The sequence below is a fragment of the Mesoplodon mirus genome (genome assembly GCF_964341445.2).
Source record: "Mesoplodon mirus genome assembly, chromosome: 3".
In the NCBI taxonomy this organism is placed as follows: Eukaryota; Metazoa; Chordata; class Mammalia; order Artiodactyla; family Ziphiidae; genus Mesoplodon; species Mesoplodon mirus.
Window position 1 is genome coordinate 3,517,443 of NC_138978.1, and position 19,737 is coordinate 3,537,179.

Here is a 19,737-nt window from a genome sequence, read left to right on the forward strand (position 1 = left end):
TACAAAACTAAATTTTAAGATATGTGCTATCAAAGGAAATTGACTACAGTAGTCCTCCCTTATCTGTGGGGGATAGATTCCAAGACACTGAGTGGATGCCTGAAACTGTGGACAGTCCAAACCCTATATGTACTATGTTATTTCCTATACATACACCCCTATGATCAAGTTTAATTTATAAATTCGGCACAGTAAGAGATTGACAATAACTAATAATAAAATAAAACAATTACAACAATATACTGTAATCAAAGGTATGTAAATGTGGTCTCTCTTTCTCTCTCTCAAAATATCATATCATACTGTACTTCTCCTTCTTGTGATGAGGTGAGATTCACATCCCAGGTGGGACAGAAAGGGACAGTATGAGATTTCCTCACCCTACTCAAAATGGCATAAAATTTAAAACTTACAAATTGTTTACTTCTGAAATTTCCCTCTTGATATTCTCAGACCCTCAGTTAACCACATCTGGTCACTGAAACCACAGAAAGTGAACTGCAGATAATAGGGAACTACTGTATACAGAAAACAGTTCCCGGCTGTGACCTTGGATGATTTTACATTTATAAAATGTCTTTTGTAAATATCTTTATGTTTGGATTAGTTTAGAGTGCCTGATTCATGGTAAACCCCATACTGTTAGATAATTCAATATAAAAATTGATGTCTGTTTACAGAGTGTGCACCATTTGGAAGAGTGGGTGGGGTACCAAGGAATTGTGTCGGCTGGTGGAGGTAAATCAAGTTGGCATTAATCGTTCACTGTGAAGGCTGCAAAGAGCAGATAAACTTAAAAGAAATCTGTATATTCACCCATAATCAAAAGAATAGACGTAAAACCTATAGTAAGACACTCTTGTCTTTTCTAACTGGCAAAGATTCAATAAAGATAATTTATAGTATAGCAGATAGGATCTGGACCTGGTGTCAGACTGCTTGGGTCTGAATCCTGTCTCCACTTCTTAGACATGTGTACCATAATTCTCCAAATTTCAGTTTCCTTATGTGTAAAGTGGGAATACTAATAGAGTCTTCTTCATCCAGGCATGAGATAATAGCAATACATGCAAGGATCTAGCAAACAGTAAGCCTACAAGGAAAGCTAGCTATGGTCATGTGGGCTATGGGGGAGTGGAAATCATGCAATGCACAACCTATGCAAAACACAATGTGGTGATTAAACTTTAAGGCAATAAGGTATTGAGAGGTGTTAAAAAGCAATTCCACATATAGGCATCTATCCTGAAGAAGTGATGAAAAACATTACTCAACAAAGAAATCATGTCTGCCATCTAATCTGCCATTTCTCTAGTGATTATCACAGAACCAAGTTCAGAGTAAATACATAGTCAAACACATAAACAAAGATGTATGTAGGAAGATGTCTATGGTAGCATTATTTATGAGGGAAACCTGACAAACGGCTTCATAAATTAAGGCAATCTGCATAATGGAATATTATGTAACCATTAAAAAGACATTTTGAAGAATATTTAATAAAAGTGCAAGTTATTCACAGTACAATGTTAAATATTAATAATAAAAAGCAATAACTAGAATGCAGAATTACACATGCAGTATCATCCATTTTTTTTTTTTTTTTTTTGGCGGTATGCAGGCCTCTCACTGTTGTGGCCTCTCCCGTTGCGGAGCACAGGCTCCGGACGCGCAGGCTCAGCGGCCATGGCTCACGAGCCCAGCCGCTCCGCGGCATGAGGGATCTTCCTGGACCGGGGCACGAACCCGTGTCCCCTGAATCGGCAGGCAGACTCTCAACCACTGCGCCACCAGGGAAGTCCCCATCCAAATTTTGTGACACATATATATGTATATAGGTACATATAGAGCAAAAGGAAAACAAATATCAGCTAGATTTAACTCTGAGTGGTTGGCTATAGGTAATTTATTTTTGTTCGTTTTTTTTAAAAATAAATTTATTTATTTATTTTTGGCTGTGTTGGATCCTCGTCTCTGCATGAGGGCCCTGTCCAGTTGCAGTGAGCGGGGGCCACTCCTCACTGCAGTGCATGGGCCTCTCACTATCTCAGCCTCTCTTGTTGCGGAGCACAGGCTCCAGACGCGCGGGCTCAGCAGTTGTGGCTCACGGGCCCAGCTGCTCCGCGGCATGTGGGATCCTCCCAGACCAGGGCCTGAACCCGTGTCCCCTGCATTGTCAGGAAGACTCAACAACCGCGCCACCAGAGAAATGCTATTTTTGTTCTTAATATGTGTCTGTGTTTCTAGATTTTCTGCAATGAGTATACATTACATTTACAATCAGAGGAAAACATTTAAAAACATATAATTGGGAACAATTCATTACAGATAGTTGAAAAGAAATAGTAACCTGCAGTCAATAAAAAGAAACTTCTGCATTGTGCAACAATAACCCATGAATGAGAATGTTTAATTCTTTAGGGTTTAAAATTTGAATGCACAGTTCAAGTACGTGCTTGGAATATGGTGTGAGGAAATAGCAAATGAAACACATTGTGAAGCAGCATCTCAAAATGTGGAGCCATCAGTTAATGTAAAAATGTGTGAGATTTAAGGGGTTCCCATTCCAGATGGCAACATAGGAAGATCCTGAGCTCACCTCCTCCCCTGGACACACTGAGTCTACAGATACATATGGAACAATTTCCTCTTTGAAAAACACAAAGCTGGCTAACTGATGACTACACATGGGGCAAATGAGAAGAAAATCACATTGAAGGAGAGGAGGGGACACAATCTCACCATAAACCCCAACACTTCACGGTGACCCAGAAGTGGGAGAAAAACTCCAACCCTAGAGCTTCTCTCTGAGGAGCAAAGTGTTCAAACCCCCAACAGACACCTCAAGTTTTAGGACCTGCCCCTGAGAGACAAGGTCCCAAAACATCCAGCTTAGAAAAACAATGGGGCTCGTGTCCTGAGACCTACAAAACTGTGACAATCTGGACACAGCTCTTAGGATCCACATGCTCAGACTAACCACATCAGGGCCCAGTGCAGAGGCAGCCGATCTCACTCAGACATAAAGAGGCCCACCTGCTTAAATTAAAGCATCTGCATGAGAGGCAGACATCTAATTTAACAGACACATCTAGGAGCCCACTGTACCACTCTCTGGGGACAGTGACTGGTAGGCACCATCTTCACACTTTCCCTTCCCAGAAGGTAGATTATACATGAGTCTGGTGCCCCAACCCACTGCCCATGGGATGCTTTTTAAATGCCTGAGTCTGGAGGTCAGGGGAGATTGTGTTCCTGGTCCCAGGGGACTGTAATAATCAGTTTCACCCAGAAAGGAGCTCATACCCCTGTCTGACACCCAATTTTTGTGATTGCCATCAGGGAACACCACTATATTGTCAGACTCTGGCAGCCAGTGGGGTTGCTGTACCTAGAACCCACAGAACTGTAACTAATGGAAAAAGAATTCTTAAACTGTTACCCCCGCCAGGGCACAACAAGAGGCAACAACCCAGGAACTTGGTCTCTCTGTGAAGGAGGCTTATTAGCTAATCATCATGGCTACAGCCTGAGGGGCAGGCTTCTAATTAAACACACACCTTCCTGCAGATCTTGGAGGGTGGGTGCTGTCTTCATGCTCTCCCTCTGCCATGCTCCAGAGCGCCAGTATCTGCTGGACAGGAGTGCTACATGCTGGGGCCCTGGTTTTTATGTCTGGTGCCCAGTTTTTGCAGCTGTCTCCAAGGGATACCCTCTGGTCTCCTGTCTCTTGTGGCCAAGGGGGTGGGCGGGGCTTGCATTCCTGAGTCCCATGGGACTGTGGCAATCAGAGAGACAGTTATTGGCAAGCCAACACCTCCAGGGCATTGTACAGACAGAAGATTGAGGCACACCCCAACCTCCATCTGTCTATGAAGGAGGCCCCTGCTTGTCCTGGAGCTTCAGCCTGAGGGGCAGGCTTCAGGTTTGGCACACATCTAGTGACCTACAAAGCTTCTATCAACGAACATAGGCTGTAGACATAATCTTGGCACTCTCCCCCTGCAGCTCACTGATATCTACCAGAAAACTGCTTACATACACACTCCTCAGGAACCCCAATTTTTGCAGCTGCCATATAGGGGACACCACAAGATCCATAGCCCAATGTAGCTTACACTTGCAGTCCCGCAAGACTGTATATGTTTACGTACTTGTAAAATCTGCTGCCTGAGTCTGGCTTCCAAACAGCCCGAAATAGGTGCTGAGATCCTCCCCTCAGGGACACTGAAAAGCTTGGTACATCCTCAAACACTGGGAGCTATTAAAAGTATAATAGTCTGCTTGGACATGCACAAAAGTTTGAGAGACAACAGAGCTGGGGCAGGATGGAACAAGTTTCACCTCCTACATGAGGCCACTCCTTCAGGACTAAAGAGGTCATTGTTTCATCTACTGTATAAAAAGCAACACAGAGAGTCAAGCAAAATGAAGGATGAGAGGAATATGTTCCAAATGAAAGACCACGATAAAATCTCAGGAAAAAAACATAATGAAATAGAGATAAGGAATTTACCTGATAAAAAGTTAAAAGTAATTGTCATAAAGACATTCACTGAACTGGGGAGAAGAATGGTGAGAACTTAAACAAAGAGATGGAAAATACCATGGGTGGACCTAGAGACTATCATTATATTAAGTGAAGTAAGTCAGACAGAGAAAGACAAGTATTATATGATATCACTTATATGTGGAATCTGAAAAGTAATACAAATGAATTTATTTGCAAAACAGAAACAGAGACATAGAAAACAAACTTATGGTAACCAAAGGGAAAAGGTGGGGGTGGGATAAGTTAGGAGAGTATGGGATTAACAGATAGATACTATTATATATAAAATAGATAACAAGGATTTACTGTATAGCACAGGGAACTATATTCAATACCTTGTAATAACCTATAATGGAAAAGAAGCTGAATATATATATGTGTGTATGTGTGTGTGTGCATATATATAAAAAATACATTATAATTAAAATATCAAAAGTTAAAGACAGGGCTTCCCTGGTGGCACAGTGGTTGAGAGTCTGCCTGCTGATGCAGGGAACACGGGTTCATGCCCCGGTCTGGGAAGATCCCACATGCCGTGGAGCGGCTAGGCCTGTGAGCCATGGCCGTTGAGCCTGCACGTCTGGAGCCTGTGCTCCGCAACAGGAGAGGCCACAACAGTGAGAGGCCCACATACTGCAAAAAAAAAAAAAAAAAAAAAAAAAAAAGTTAAAGACAAGTAGAGAATATTAATAGCAGCAAGAGAAAAACAACTTGTTACATACAAGGGAACTCCCATTTTTCAGCAGAAACTTTGCAAGTCAGAAGAGAGTGACATGAAATATTCAAAGTGCTGAAAGAAAAATCTTCCAACCAAGAATACTCTATCTGGTGAACTTATAATTCAGAATTGAAAGAGAGATAAAGAATTTTCCAGATAAGCAAAAGCTAAAGGAGTTCATCACCACTAAACTGACCTTACAAGAAATACCAAAGGAACTTCTTTAACCTGAAAAAATGGGTGCAAATTAGTAACAAGAAAACATATGAAAGAATAAATCTCATTGGATAGGAAAATATATAGTAAAGGTAGTGAATTAATCACTTGTAAAGTTCGTATGAAAGTTAAAAGACAAAAGTAATAACAATAAATTTGACTACAATAATAAGTTAAGGAACACAAAAGATAAAAATGATGTAAAATGTAACATCAAAAATATAAAATGTGTGTGGGGGGGGTAAAAATGTTGAGATTCAGAATGGGATCAACATAAAATAAATGGTTGTTATTAACATAAAATAAACTGTTATAGATATAAGTTGTTACATGTCAGTCTCATGGTTACCACAAAGCAAAAACCTACAGTAAAAACACAAAATATAAAGAGAAATTAATATAAGTATACCACTAAGAAATTCTTCAAACCACAAAAGAAGAGAGCAAAAGAAGAGAGCAAAGTGGAACTACAAAACCAGTAATCAATGAACATAATGGCAAAAAGTACATACTTATTAGTAATTACTTTAAATGTAAATGGACCAAATGTTTCAATCAAAAGACATAGACTGGCAGAATGGATTAAAAAATCTATGTGCTACCTACAAGAGACACACTTTAGATGCAAGGACACACACAGACTGAAAGTGAAGGGATGGAAAACCATATTGCACACAAGTGGAATCCAAAAGAAAGCTAGAGTAGTTATACTTATATCAGAAAAAAATAGACTTTAAAACAAAGACTTTAATAAGAGACAAATATGAGCATTACATAATGATAAAAGGGTCAATCCAACAAGAGAATATAACATTTATAAATATTTATGCACCCAACATAGGAACACGTAAATATATAAAGCAAACAGTAAACATCTAAAGGGAGAAATAGACAGCAATAGGATAATAGTGGGGGATCTTAATACCTCACTTACATCAATGGATAGGTCATCCAGACAGAAAAGCAATTAGGAAACAACAGCCTTAAACAACACGTTAGACCAGAACAAAAGCAACAGAATTCACACTCTTTTCAAGTGCACATGGAACATTTTCCAAGATAGATCATATGTTAGGCCACAAAACAAGTCTTGATAAATTTAAGAGGACTGAAGTCATATCAAGCATCTTTTCCACATGCAATAATATAAAACTAGAAATTAATTACATGAAGAAAACTGGGAAACTTACAAATATGTGGAGATTAAACAACATGTTACTGAACAATCAATAGGTCAAAGAAGAAACCAAAAGAGAAATCAAAAATTACCTTGAGACAAATGAAAAGGGAAATATAACATCAAAGTTTGTGGGATGTAGGAAAAGCAGTTCTAAAAGGGAAGTTTATAGCAATAAATGCCTACCTCAACAAACACGAAAGGTCTCAAATAAAATAAAAATCTAACTTTACCCCTCAAGGAACTAGAAACAGAAGAAAAAATGAAGCCTAAAGTAGGAGGAGGGAAATAACAAAGATTAAAACAGAAAAAAAGTGAAATAAAGACTAAAAGACAATTGAGAAGATCTATAAAACTAAGACCTAGTTCTTTGAAATGATAAACAAAATTGGCAAAACTTTAGCCAGACTCACCAAGAAAAGAGAGAGAACTCAAATAAATAAAATGAGAAATGAAAGAGGAAATGTTACAACTGTTACCACAGAAACACAAAGAATCATAAGATACTATTGTGAACTATTATACACCAACAAATTGGACAACCTGGAATAAATGGGTAAATTCCTAGTAACATACAACCTACCAAGACTGAATTATGATGGAATAGAAAACCTGAACAGATTGATTACTAGTACAGAAATTGAATCCATAATCAAAAACCTCCCAGCAAATAAAAGTCCAGGACCAGATGGCTTCACTGGTGAATTCTATCAAACATTCAAGAGGGAATTAATATCAATCCTTCTCAAATTCTTACAAAAAATAGAAGAGAAGGGAGCTCTCCCAAATTCATTTTATGAGGCCAACATTACACTGATACCAAAAGGATGCCACAAGAAAAGAAAATTACAGGCTAGCATTTCTGATGAATATAGACACAAAAATTCTCAACAAAATATTAGCAAACTCAATTCAGCAATATATTAAAAGGATCATACACCATGATCAAGTGGGATTTAGTCCAGGGATGCAAGAATGGTTTGACATCCACAAATCAGTCAATGTGATAATCCACATTAACAAAATGATAGACAAAAATCATATTATCATGTCAATAGATGCAGAAAAAGCATCTGACAAAATTTAACATCCATTTATCATTAAAAACTCTCAACAAAGTAGGTATAGAGGGAATGTCCCTCAGCATAATAAAGGCCACATATGGTAAGCCCACGGCTAACATACTCAATGGTAAAAAGCTGAAAGCATTCCCTCTAAGATCAGGAACAAGACAAGAATGTCCACTCTTGTCACTTGTATTAAACTTAGTATTGGAAGGCCTAGCTAGAGCAATTAGGCAAGAAAAAAGAAATAAAAGCTTCCAAATTGGAAAGGAAGAAACAAAACTCTCACTATTTGTGGGTGACATGATATTATATATAGAAGACCCTAAAGATTCCATCAAAAATTGTTATAACTAATAAATAAATTTAATAAAATTGCATAATACAAAATCAATACACAGAAATCTGTTGTATTTCTATATACCAATAATGAACTATGAGAAAGAAAACAATCCCATTTACAATTGCATTAAAAAGAATAAAATACCTAGGAATAAACTTAACCAAGGAGATGAAAGAACTGTATATTGAAAAGTACAAGACATTGATGAAAGAAAATGAAGAATATACAAATAAATGAAAAGACACTCTGTGATCATGGGGTGGAAGAATCAATATTTTTAAAATTTCCATACTACTAAAAGCAATTTACATATTCAATGAAATTCCTATCAAAATTTCAATTGCATTTTCTAAGAAAATAGGACAAAGAATCCTAAAATTTTCATGGAACTACAAAAAAACCTGAATAGCTAAATCAATCTTGAGAAAGAAGAATATAGCTGGAGGCCTCATACTCCCTGATTTTAAACTCACTGCAAATCTATAGTAACTAAAACAGTATGGTATTGGCATAAAAACAGACACATAGATCAATGGAACAGAACAGAGCCCAGAAATAAACCTACACATATATGGTCAGTTAATTAATGACAAAGGAGCCAAGAATATATAATACACAAAGAACAGTCTCATCAATAAGTGGTGTGAGAAACTGCACAGCCATGTGCAAAATAATGAAATTCAACTACTGTCTTACACCATACCCAAAAATTAACTCAAAATGAATTAACATCTTGAACTTAAGCCCTAAAACCAGAAAACTCATATAACAAAACATAGGTGGTAAGCTCCTTGACATAGGTCTTGGTGATATTATTTTTAATCTGACACCAAAAGCAAAAGCAACAAAAATAAACAGGTGGAACTACATCATACTAAACAGCTTCTACACAGCAAAGGAAGCTATCAATGAAATGAAAAGGCAACCTATTGAATGGGAGAAAATATTTGCAAACCATACATCTGATAAGGGAAAAATATGCAAAATATATAACGAACTCACACAACTCAATAGCAAAAAAAATATGATTTTAAAAATGGGATGACCTAAATAGACATTTTTCCAACGAAGAGATACAGATGACCAACAAGTACATGAAAAGATGCTCAATGTCATTAATCATCAGAGAAATGCAAATCAAAACCACAATGAGATACTACCTCACACCTGTTAGAATGGCAGCCGCATAGCACAGGGAGATCGGCTCGGTGTTTTGCGAGGACCTAGAGGGGTGGGATAGGGAGGATAGGAGGGAGCCTCAAGAGGAAAGGGATATGGGGACATATGTATGCATATGGCTGATTCGCTTTGTTGTGCAACAGAAACTAACACAGTATTGTGAAGCAATTATACTCCAATAAAGATCTATAAAAAAAAAAGAAATACCTGCTTCATAAGAAAAAAAAAGACAAACAGTGACAAGTGTTTGGGAGGATGTAGAGAAAAGGGGACACTTGTGTACTGTTTCTGGGACTGTAAACTGGTGCAGCCACTATGGAAAACAGCATGGAGGTTCTTCAAAAAATTAAAATTAGAACTACCATATGATCCAGCAGTTCCATGTCTGGGTATTTATCAAGAAAATGAAAACACTAACTTGAAAGATGTAAGCATCCCCACATTCATTGCAGCATTGTTTATGATAGACAATATGTAGAAGCAACCTAAGTTGTATCCACTGTATCCATCCACTGATGGATGAATGGATACAGAAATTGTGGCATCACAGTTGGCCCTTGAATAACACGAGTGTTGGGTTGTGCCAATCTCTGTGCAGTCAAAACTCAGAGTATAACTTCACAATTGGCCTTTCGTATCTGCAGTTCTGCATCTGTGGATTCAACCAGCCGAGGATCATGTAGTACTGTAAGACATATTAAGTGAAAGAAATCTGCATATAAGTGGGTCTGCACAGCTCAAATCAGTGTTGTTCGAGGGTCAAATACAATGGACTATTATTCAGCCATAAAAAAGAATAAAATCTTGCCATTTGCAACAACATGGGTGGACCTCCAGGGCATTACGCTAAGTGAAATAAGTCAGACTGTAGACAACAAACACCATATGATCTCTCATATATGGAATCTTTTTTTAAAGAGGGGAAAAAAAGCCCATGGATACAGAGAACGGACTGGTGATTGCCAGAGGTGGGCAGCGGGACAAATGGGTGAAGGGGGTCAAAAGGTAAAAATAAATAATAAATAAATAAATAAAGTGCATTACTGAAAAAAAAGTAATTTTTTAAAGTATTGTAATGCATAAGCCTATAGAGTCTTGTTCAGTGTAGCTAAATATTGTGAACAGATTATTACCTCATAAATTATAATGTTATACTAACATTGAGTATTAGACTTTATTCTAACCTTGTTTATGTCTTTTTGTTCAAAAAAGAATTTCACAAATACACAAACACATACTTTCAGCAATTTTATAAAGACAGTAATGCTGCAGAAACGAAAATATACTGACTCTTGAATACAATGCATTTTCTTAAATAACAATAACAGTCAGCTTTAAAAAATACTCACCTTGAACTTTACATCACCATCATTGAAACTAGGGAGAATTTAAACTCATTGAAAAGACTATCAATTATAGAGAAGAAATCTATTTTAAATAACAATGTATGATTCTGATAAGTTTATCTTTACAAAATAGAATGTTACGTTAAATAATTTTGTAGGAATCAACTGGTATGTGATTCAATAGCAGCACCCAGATGCTAATTTTAACCTCTATGTAAACCTTGTTTAAAGAAATCATAAGCCAAACTGCAATGTACAATTATATACTGTTTCCCTTGTTTAAAAATATATTTTTTTAAGTATGGAGAAGTAGAATATATAGTAAACAAATTATGCTTCTTGTGTTCTGGTATCTTCCCAGATTGCTTATCAAAAGGGAAATATATATTTGCACAATTACCTCATACATTAATCTAAAATCTATTAAAATATGTACCAGGCAATAATAGATTAATATACTGAGATGTTAGATAAATTGATAAATGTTGATGGAAGTTGCTTTTTGGAACAAACTACTTTTATAAAAGTGGGATTTTTTTTCTTATTCTCAGTAAAAAAGGACAATAGCTCATACTCTAATTCCATTTTTTCTCCAATGGAAGTATCTTTTGAATTTAGAAAACTTTTCCTTAAAAAAAAAAAAACAGATGCTAACAAAAAGACAAATTGCACTTGCTACTCTTGCCAATTCTTCTGTCATCAATATGTGATGAGGATTCTATATCCCAGTTATGTTGGGTGCAGTGGTCAATGGGTCTGACCAGCTTGGTCTAAAGTACACGTTTTCTGTTCTTCTTTTGAACCCAATACTAATTTGTTTGTACTGCTCTCATAGCTTTGATCAAACTCCTCCTTATCTTATATGATGACTAGAATCTAAGCTCATGATATTTCCCACCAGCTCTATGTTCCATTGATTTATCTAACAAATATATATTTGGCAGGTCTAGATCACTGTGTGTAAGGTACAAGGTTGGAACTCCAAGACTAAAATACCATTAAAAATTTTTAAGAAGCCAGGAGACTGGGTGAGGTCATCAAGGGGTTGAATGGCTGAGGTTGAAAGTGGTCCAAGAACTACTTCCTGGGTCAAAACTAATGTTGAGAGGTTTGGGAGAAAGATAGAAATCAGCAATGGAGACAGAAAAGGAAAGACCAGTGGGGAAAAAAACATGAAAAAACAAATCATAAAAGGAATAGAATTTACTGAACTGGAAACTAAGTAATGGAAGCATTTCAAGCAGAAGGGACTGACTTTGTCAAATGCAGCCAGTACAGTAAAGATTGCGGAACCTTGTGCAGTGATGGAATTGTTCTAAAATGGGATAGTGATGGTTACGAAACACTGTACGTTTGCAGAAAAATCAACACGTGTCTTTAAATGAGTGACTTTATGACAGTAAATTATACATCAAGAAAACCATTTCAAAAAAAAAAGAATTTAACATTTATCTACCCATCATTTCTACCCCCAGGTACTCTCCACCCAGGGTAAATGAAAATACATGCTTATAAGAAAGACAGGTGAGTTAATATTCACAATATCTTTGTTCATAATACCTCACACTTGAACTAACCCAAATGTACATTATTAAGTGAATGGATAAGTGTTTTGTGATGTGTTCATACAAGGTTAAATTACTCAGTTTTAAAAAGAAAATAAACTGCTTATTCAAATAAAAATATTTCAAAAACATTACCTTGAGCAAAAGAGACAGGCATCAAAGTGTACATTGTGACTTATTGCATTTTTATGAAGTTCTGCCACTCCGAAAATCAGAAAAAGTGAGACTTTATTCCTAAGAATTGCTCCCGTGAATCATTTGTTGTACACTGAACTTCTTGTATGAATTGGGGAGTTTGCAACCTAATTTTAATTTCTAATGTGTCTGGTGCTTATCCTCAGTTATTTTCTCTCTTTAAAATCCATTAGTGTAGATGAAAGAATCAGCTTATATTTTATGTACCTAGCTCTATATTATTTTTGTGCATTTTTAACTGCCATCTGGAGTTTAGTCTCCCTCTTAATGACATAGCTGTGCAAGATGTTAGACCAATTTATTACAAGGAAGATGGGAGACAGACTATGAATATTAAATGTGAAGATTTTTCTACAGTCTGCTCAACAATCAGGAAGAAGGGTGTCTTTTACCTTGGACCAGATGCTGCTCGTGGAAAGGATCTCCACTCGTTAGCATTTTGGTTCATTAATCCCAAACCAGACTGAGTCCCAGAAGATCTGGGGGCAGATTGTGTCCAATAACTGGTTCTCACATTTATCTTTTTGAACAATATGATTGAATTGGGCTGCCACAGAAGGCTCTCTGAGATACACGAGCACACTCATGTCTCTCCAAGTTCCAAGTTGGCACCGTATTCATGAAGTCCCAAAGTCTTGGATTCAGGTGAGGGCTCTGCAAATAATTCCAATACATTCAAAGTACCTGTCTCTTTCGTCAACAAGGCTCTTGAATGCCAGGAGCCTATTGGATGTGCTGCTCTTCAGAAATTGGAGGCAGGGTGCCAAAGAGAGACTAGCATCTACTAGGTCCACCTCTCCCCAAACACTGGCCCTTCCCCTGCATGCCCTCCCCCACACTCTGACACACACACTAGTGTTCACTTGGAGAGTACTCATGGCCGACTGGTCTGCAAGGGGATCATGGATGGTGCTGGCATATTTTCCCATCCACTGCTTTTGGTGCCTTTTGGAGACCTGTCAATCACAGACCCTCATCACCTCCCTCTGCATCACAGAAGTGGACGGGTAACCCAGGCTGGCCAATGCGAATATTCCACTCCCTCAACCACAATGATTGAGTCAAGGATGATGATGTGACATCAGCAGGTCCAATTAGAGACTCCCATGTCATTGAAACTTTGAAAAGAGTTTTCCTCCTCCATTGGCTGGGTGCTAGAGAAATAGAGTCTAGGACTGATGGAGAGTTAGGGCATGGACCTTGGGGGCAGACCACCTGGGTTCCAGTGGTGCTTCTGTGTTCCTCAGTTTCCTCACCAGGGAATTGGGGCAGATAACTGCACCCTCCATCATAGGAGCACCCTGAAGAAGATATAAGTGATCTAGTCAGTAATACTTAATGAGCATCTGCTATGAGCAGGCACTGCCCAACCCTTAGCTCATAATATTGCCTGAGTATGCTGCAGAGAGCTACCAGGGAATCTGATTGAACAGAGACAAACAGAGCTGACAGATGAAAGCTATATGTCATGCACATCTTTGGATCTCCTGGATCCAACATGCCCTGAGGTCTGTCTACCCCTGCCTCTCCCAAGTACGTGAGTTAAAATCCGCCCCCACCCCCGCCTTTACTTAAGCCAGTTTGAGATGACTGTTTATTACTTGCAACAAGTTCTGATCACCATAAAGTCATACATAACCCAATCTTGTGAAAACCAAAAAAGTCTTTGTTTCAACTTATAAATTGCCATTTTTCCTCCTCAAGAGAGGGTCACTCCTTGAAAAATTTCTGGGAGGAAAACATTAGAGTTGAATTTTCTTTCCAATTCAAGTCCCAAAACTCACCACACTGAGAGTCAACGAGAAGTTATAGAGCTGGTCATCTGGTGATTTTTCTCTCCTTCTGGAATATATTGTCCTTTTAACAGTGAGTACTATTTGTATTTGCTGCAAGTAGAATTTTCAATTATTTGTCTGACATCCAGATCAGTCATTGCTTTTTATTATGCTCTGGATTTAGGAAGAAATATGTTCCTGACAGCAACTTTATTTGAATTCTTCTGCTTAGGTTAATAGCAAATAAAGGCCAAGATCACCACCAGGTCCAAACCAACAGAACTGCATTTGTTCTGAGAGAGGCAGCTGCTCGAGATTATTTTCTTTCACCTGTGCTGTGCTTGTAGTCTTTATGGATGGATATTATTAGCCTTTCAGAAGCTGTTTGCCTTGGTCATCACCTAAAGTGGTGGAGAGGTATTCTCTCCTTTATCCCATTTTAAACTAGAAACAGTTCCTTGAGGCAGACATGGGGCTAAGCCCTTCACCTGCATCATTTTACTTAATGTTACCACCACCCTGAAATGCAGGTGATCCATCCCCGTTTTACACATAAGCAAACAAACACACCTGAGGCATGGTGAATAGGAAAGTGGCAGACACATGGTTCAGACCCAGGTCTGTCTGAGTTACAATGTGCTTCAAGACTCTCCATCACCATTAAATTGTTCAGGGGCATGAAAATCCCTGGACAGGTGCATTTTACTTGAAAAACCTAGTAACTCACACACCTGTTAGCAGGGACTATCACATATTGGTTCTTAGCCCCACTTCTGCATTTTGACTAAGCTTCAGGCACAAGGTAGTGTGGATTCAGAAAGTGTGGCTGGGAAAATCACCTGCAGGGCATCTGGGAGCCCAAGGGATCTCCGTGGGGTGTGTGTGTGTGTGTGCAGTTGCAGGGCATTAGAGCTGATGGGAATCTAAATTTCATCCAGTCTCTGGAGCTGTCACTGACCCCTTCAGGCACTCAGGTATGGCTGCACAAAAGACGTTCTTTCCAAATAGCAAACTCTCCCTTCTTTTCTCTCTTCCTCCTTCTCCTCTTCCTCCTCTTTCTCCTTGCTTTCTCTTTCCCTAGCTAACGCAAGACTTTTTCGTCATCTACTATTCCCTGTAGAAAGCAGTACAACACATTTAAAGATTCATTGGATGTTCAGTATGCCCTTGGAACAAGTGAGGGAAAAGGATGGAGATAAAACACAGAGGTCAACCCTTGCCTCCTGTGGCCCAGGCCAACTCTCTTTCCAGTAAATTTTTGATGCCCTCTTTGGACCTCTAGGAGAAACCCAGCAATGGGCCCTCAGCAGGCCATAGCTATCATGACTCTTACGGAGGGTGAATGTGTCCATCTCTGTTGTTGACAGCTCTATTATACTTAGTTTGAACCATTCTTTAAACTCGGCTATGCTCCAAGTTCTGAGCCAGCACTTAGAATCCTGCAGGTGGTTGAGCCAAGACTTTCCTTAGATCCAAAAGCTGGGAAACTGCAGCAAAGATAAATGCTTTGTGTAATTCTTCAAAGAAAAATAAAGACCCAACCACATATAACACATGCTAAATCAGCGCAAATATCAAATGAGATAGCAAGAGACAGTGCCAGAGCTCAAATCTGGAGAATAGGAAGCACAACTTTGGAAAATATTGAGGATTGCCCAGAGCTGGTCAAACTGCAGAGTTGGGGTCATGGTCTTCCACAAGACCACCCTGACTTCTGATGCCAACTACACACTCAGAGTGTTCCCAAATCTACCCTCAGGTTTGATAATTCTCTAGAAAGTCTCCCAGAACTCAGTGAAAGCTGTTACACCCATGGTTACGACTTATTACAAAAACAATCTACAAATTAAAATAAGCTAAAGGAAGAAGTATGTAGGGTAGAGCCTGGGAGGGTTCAAATGTGAAGTTTCCGTTGTCTTCTCCCCTTGGAGTCAGGATGCGTGACTTTCCTGCATCAATGTGACAACATGCATGAAGTCTTGCCAACCAGGGAAGCTCACTCTAGCTTCACTCTCCAGAGTTTTTACTGGGGCCTCATTGCATAAGCATGGCTGATAGATACATTGCCCACATCATTGGACCCTGTCTCCAGTTTGACTGATGCCAACAGCCAGCCTTCACCTCAGGAGCCCGTGTGTCCAGCCTCCATGCTAAACAAAGATGTGCCTTTCAGGTATGATAAAAAATCACTTCCCAGAACCTGAGGTCAATGGCCAGATCCTCTTTGGGCAAAGCCAAATTCTTTACTCTGTAGGGATCCAGAAAAGGGACTGCTGACTTTGGGTTGAGGTGGTGTGAGAAGGCTGTAGTCGGCAGGGTCGTGAGTGTATGAGGCCAGGAGTTCCATTTAGGACAAATTATATTTGATTCCAAAAGGATATCAACAAAGGTAGACACTCAAATTCAAGGAAGAGTTTGATGGAGACTGTCTACAGGAAGTCATCACAAGGGTGAGGTGTGCTGCCATAGAAGAGGACAATGGTGAAGACTCGGAATCCCAGGATGGCTGGGACCAGAGGGTAGGAATTAGCCATTGTTATTCCAGGGCTGTTCATCGCAGCCTCCTCTCCTCTTCTGTGCCCCATGTGAACTCCCCAGCAGCGAGGTCCACCCCTGCCCATGGTTTCCCCTTCCTCCCCCACAATCAGCACTAATGCATTGTTAAATACAGCACTGCAAAGACCAACTAATTATAATGCAGTTGCTTACCCTTACTTTAAACTCTGTATTTCCCTGCTTGTTGAATTGAGAATTGTAACCCTATTATTAATTCATTAAGAAAGATAATTTCATGCAAAATACTATGTTTACCCTCTTCTATTAGGTGAAGGTAGTGTAATTATGAGGGCTATGTCATGCAAAGAGCTACATGTTCCCCAGGGCACAAAAGGAGCCTCTAATTTCTCTTTGGTCAGATACAGGGGGCCAAGAAGAGTTAACTGTAATTCTGACTTTTCAGCACATCTCCTCAGATCTAAGCGCGATATCTAATGGAAGATATTAAATGAGAGGAAGATGCTTGGGAAAATATTGTTTAATCATATTTATATCTGGTTGGTGTGAGATGATCTTCTGCATCTGGGTTCGGTGTGGCGTGAAAAGTTCATTTACATTCCGTAAACTCCTGGGGGAAAGGAGAACCAGTGATTTTCTTTTTTATGTGAAAAACGGAGATTATGTTTCAGATGGATGGGCTTCTGGGAAGGATCCATCAAGGAAATAGGTCCAAGAAGAGTTTACTGTGCGTCTTTCAGTTTTCCGAATGGCTGACCCCAGATCCTCTCAGACAAGACCCTCACTAGCAACACCTCTGACACCATTCTGCGACCCCTTCCTACATTCTCCTGAGCCCTAAATGCTTGGAGGCAACTTAAGAATGCTCAGGACCTCCTACACACTAACCCTATGACAGCCCTGGCCATGTTGTCATTTCAGGACATGAATTAGAATCTCAAGGTTGAGGACGCTGGGAGGCAACATTTCATTTTGCCATTTTTCTTCCTAAAAACTTTCACTAGATCTTTGTGATTTTTGACCCCTGGAGTTGGACGTAAGTTCCCTTAAAGAACAAGGAAGACAAATGGATGTGGAACAAGAGCAGAAACACTCCCAAAAACCAAATGGACAGCAAGAGAGGAATGGCTCTTCCTGTGTGTAAGCATAAACCACAGGCGGGGGAGAACAAAAGAGGAAGAGGGAGGGGGAAAAGGGCAACTTTACAAATTGTACCAAAATGGAAAATATCGCGGTGGAACCTGGCTTTTGGGGGCTGTCAAAGGGAGTTACTTTCTGTCCCATTTTAATGTTCTCTGTTCTTTCTGCCTCGAATGACTAATCTTGTTTTTCATGAGGATGCTTTTTCCCAATATGCTCTGCTTTTGTTTTCTCTTTGTACTTATTGATAACTCCTCTGGATTTTACGGGCTGTCTATCCCAGGAGGCCCCAGGGCTCTCTGGGTTGGATTCATGATGTGAAGGTAGGCAGCCTCCTGTACCCGGATGTGAACTGGACACAGACTCCAGTTCCCCGGCCTCTGCACTTGGCTCCAAGCAAACAGCCATGTGATATTGGGCAGCTCAATTCACCTCTTTGAGTCTGTTTTTCTGGTGCAAAATGAGAGCAAGAAGGGCCCAGGAGCTGACCTATTTTGTAAGTTCATCGTGGGAAACCTATTTAAAAAGCCAGCTTTGTTACCCAAATGCAATTGTGTGCTTTTATGAGTAAAATCTTTGTTTTGTTAGTTTGTTTTTCCTAGGAAGGCACCTTGGTCCTTCCCTCTCTTGGGGTTTAGGGGTATCCCCTAACTAGTCCTTAGGGGTGAAGTTTGTTCCTTGGAGGGGGGGCGCTATCTGGGGCAGACAGTGCTTGATGCCTGGCAGCATCTCTCAGAAATCCTGGGGCAAGCATCCAAATTTTGCCTCCTTCTCTCCTTAGACTCATGTCTACATGAAGCCCCCCAAAATGCCTGTTCATCCCTGAATTCCATAAGTTAGTGACCAATAAGAAAACAATGTCAATCAAGCTGCCAGTTCTGAGTCAGTCGGACCAAACTGTCCATCCATTCATCAATAAATGCACTGGAGCCCCACCTACAGGTGCTGCTTCAGACCCAGTGATTGATGCAGCTAGGCAGCACAAGGAGTGTGTGAAAATAAAGCAGTGGGGCTGCGCCACTAAGACCCTGGGAGATCTTGGACTGGGTGGGTGGTGTCTTAGCATCCCCAAGGCAGAGCCAGGAGCAAGGGCTTGGGGACAGGGAGCTAATTTGGGGGCAGACCCCAGGGGGCAAGGAGAGTGAGACCCTTCAGAGGAGAAGGAAAGGCGGGATGAAGTGTGCACTGTTGGCATGGCCGTGGGGGAGCAGTTCTGTCTACCAGGAAGGTCATCTGAAGGCCAGGAGGAGGGTCACCCATCATCCCCACTGCTTGCAGTGTGACCTCCAGCCCCTGCAGGCTGTGCCTGTGCTCCAGCTGAGCCAATGCTCTGCTTGGTCAGAACAGAGAACAGGGCGATGTGGAAATGCTGGAGGGCGGGGCTGGGGCCAGGGGCTCAGGGAGACCCGAGGGCATCAGAAGGAGTGAGCTGGGTGGGCTCACAGGGAGAAGCAGGTTGTCTGAGGGGTAGAGAGGACTGGGTGGATGGCTTGAATGTCCTTCTCACTGCCCCTGACTATCCTCACCCAGGGTATGCCTGGCGGCCAGGGCTCAGCACCCCCCATCTGACTCCCTAAGTGCCAGTGTAAGTGATGACTGAGCCCTCTTGCTCCTGCCCACATGTGTGGTGGGGCTGGGTCTCTCTCTGCCGATCTTTTCGGCAGGGGCCAAAAGGGGTCCCTCCCAGGACAAGGTTGTCCCGGGAGGAAGACCAGTGCACACCCCGGTAGGCTCAGCCGGTCTTTCTTCATCCCTCCATACAGTTGTCACAGACTTTAATTATTCTCACCACGCAACTCTTCAGTTAAAACCCCTGGGCCTTCTGAAGCTCTGGAACATTCCCCCTGCCCAAGCTCCAGCCCACACCACTTGATGGCTGTTGTGTGCAAACACAAATAACTTTGAAAAGGAGCAGAAAGGAAGAGGGCGCTTGTGTGAGTGGAAAGCTTCCGT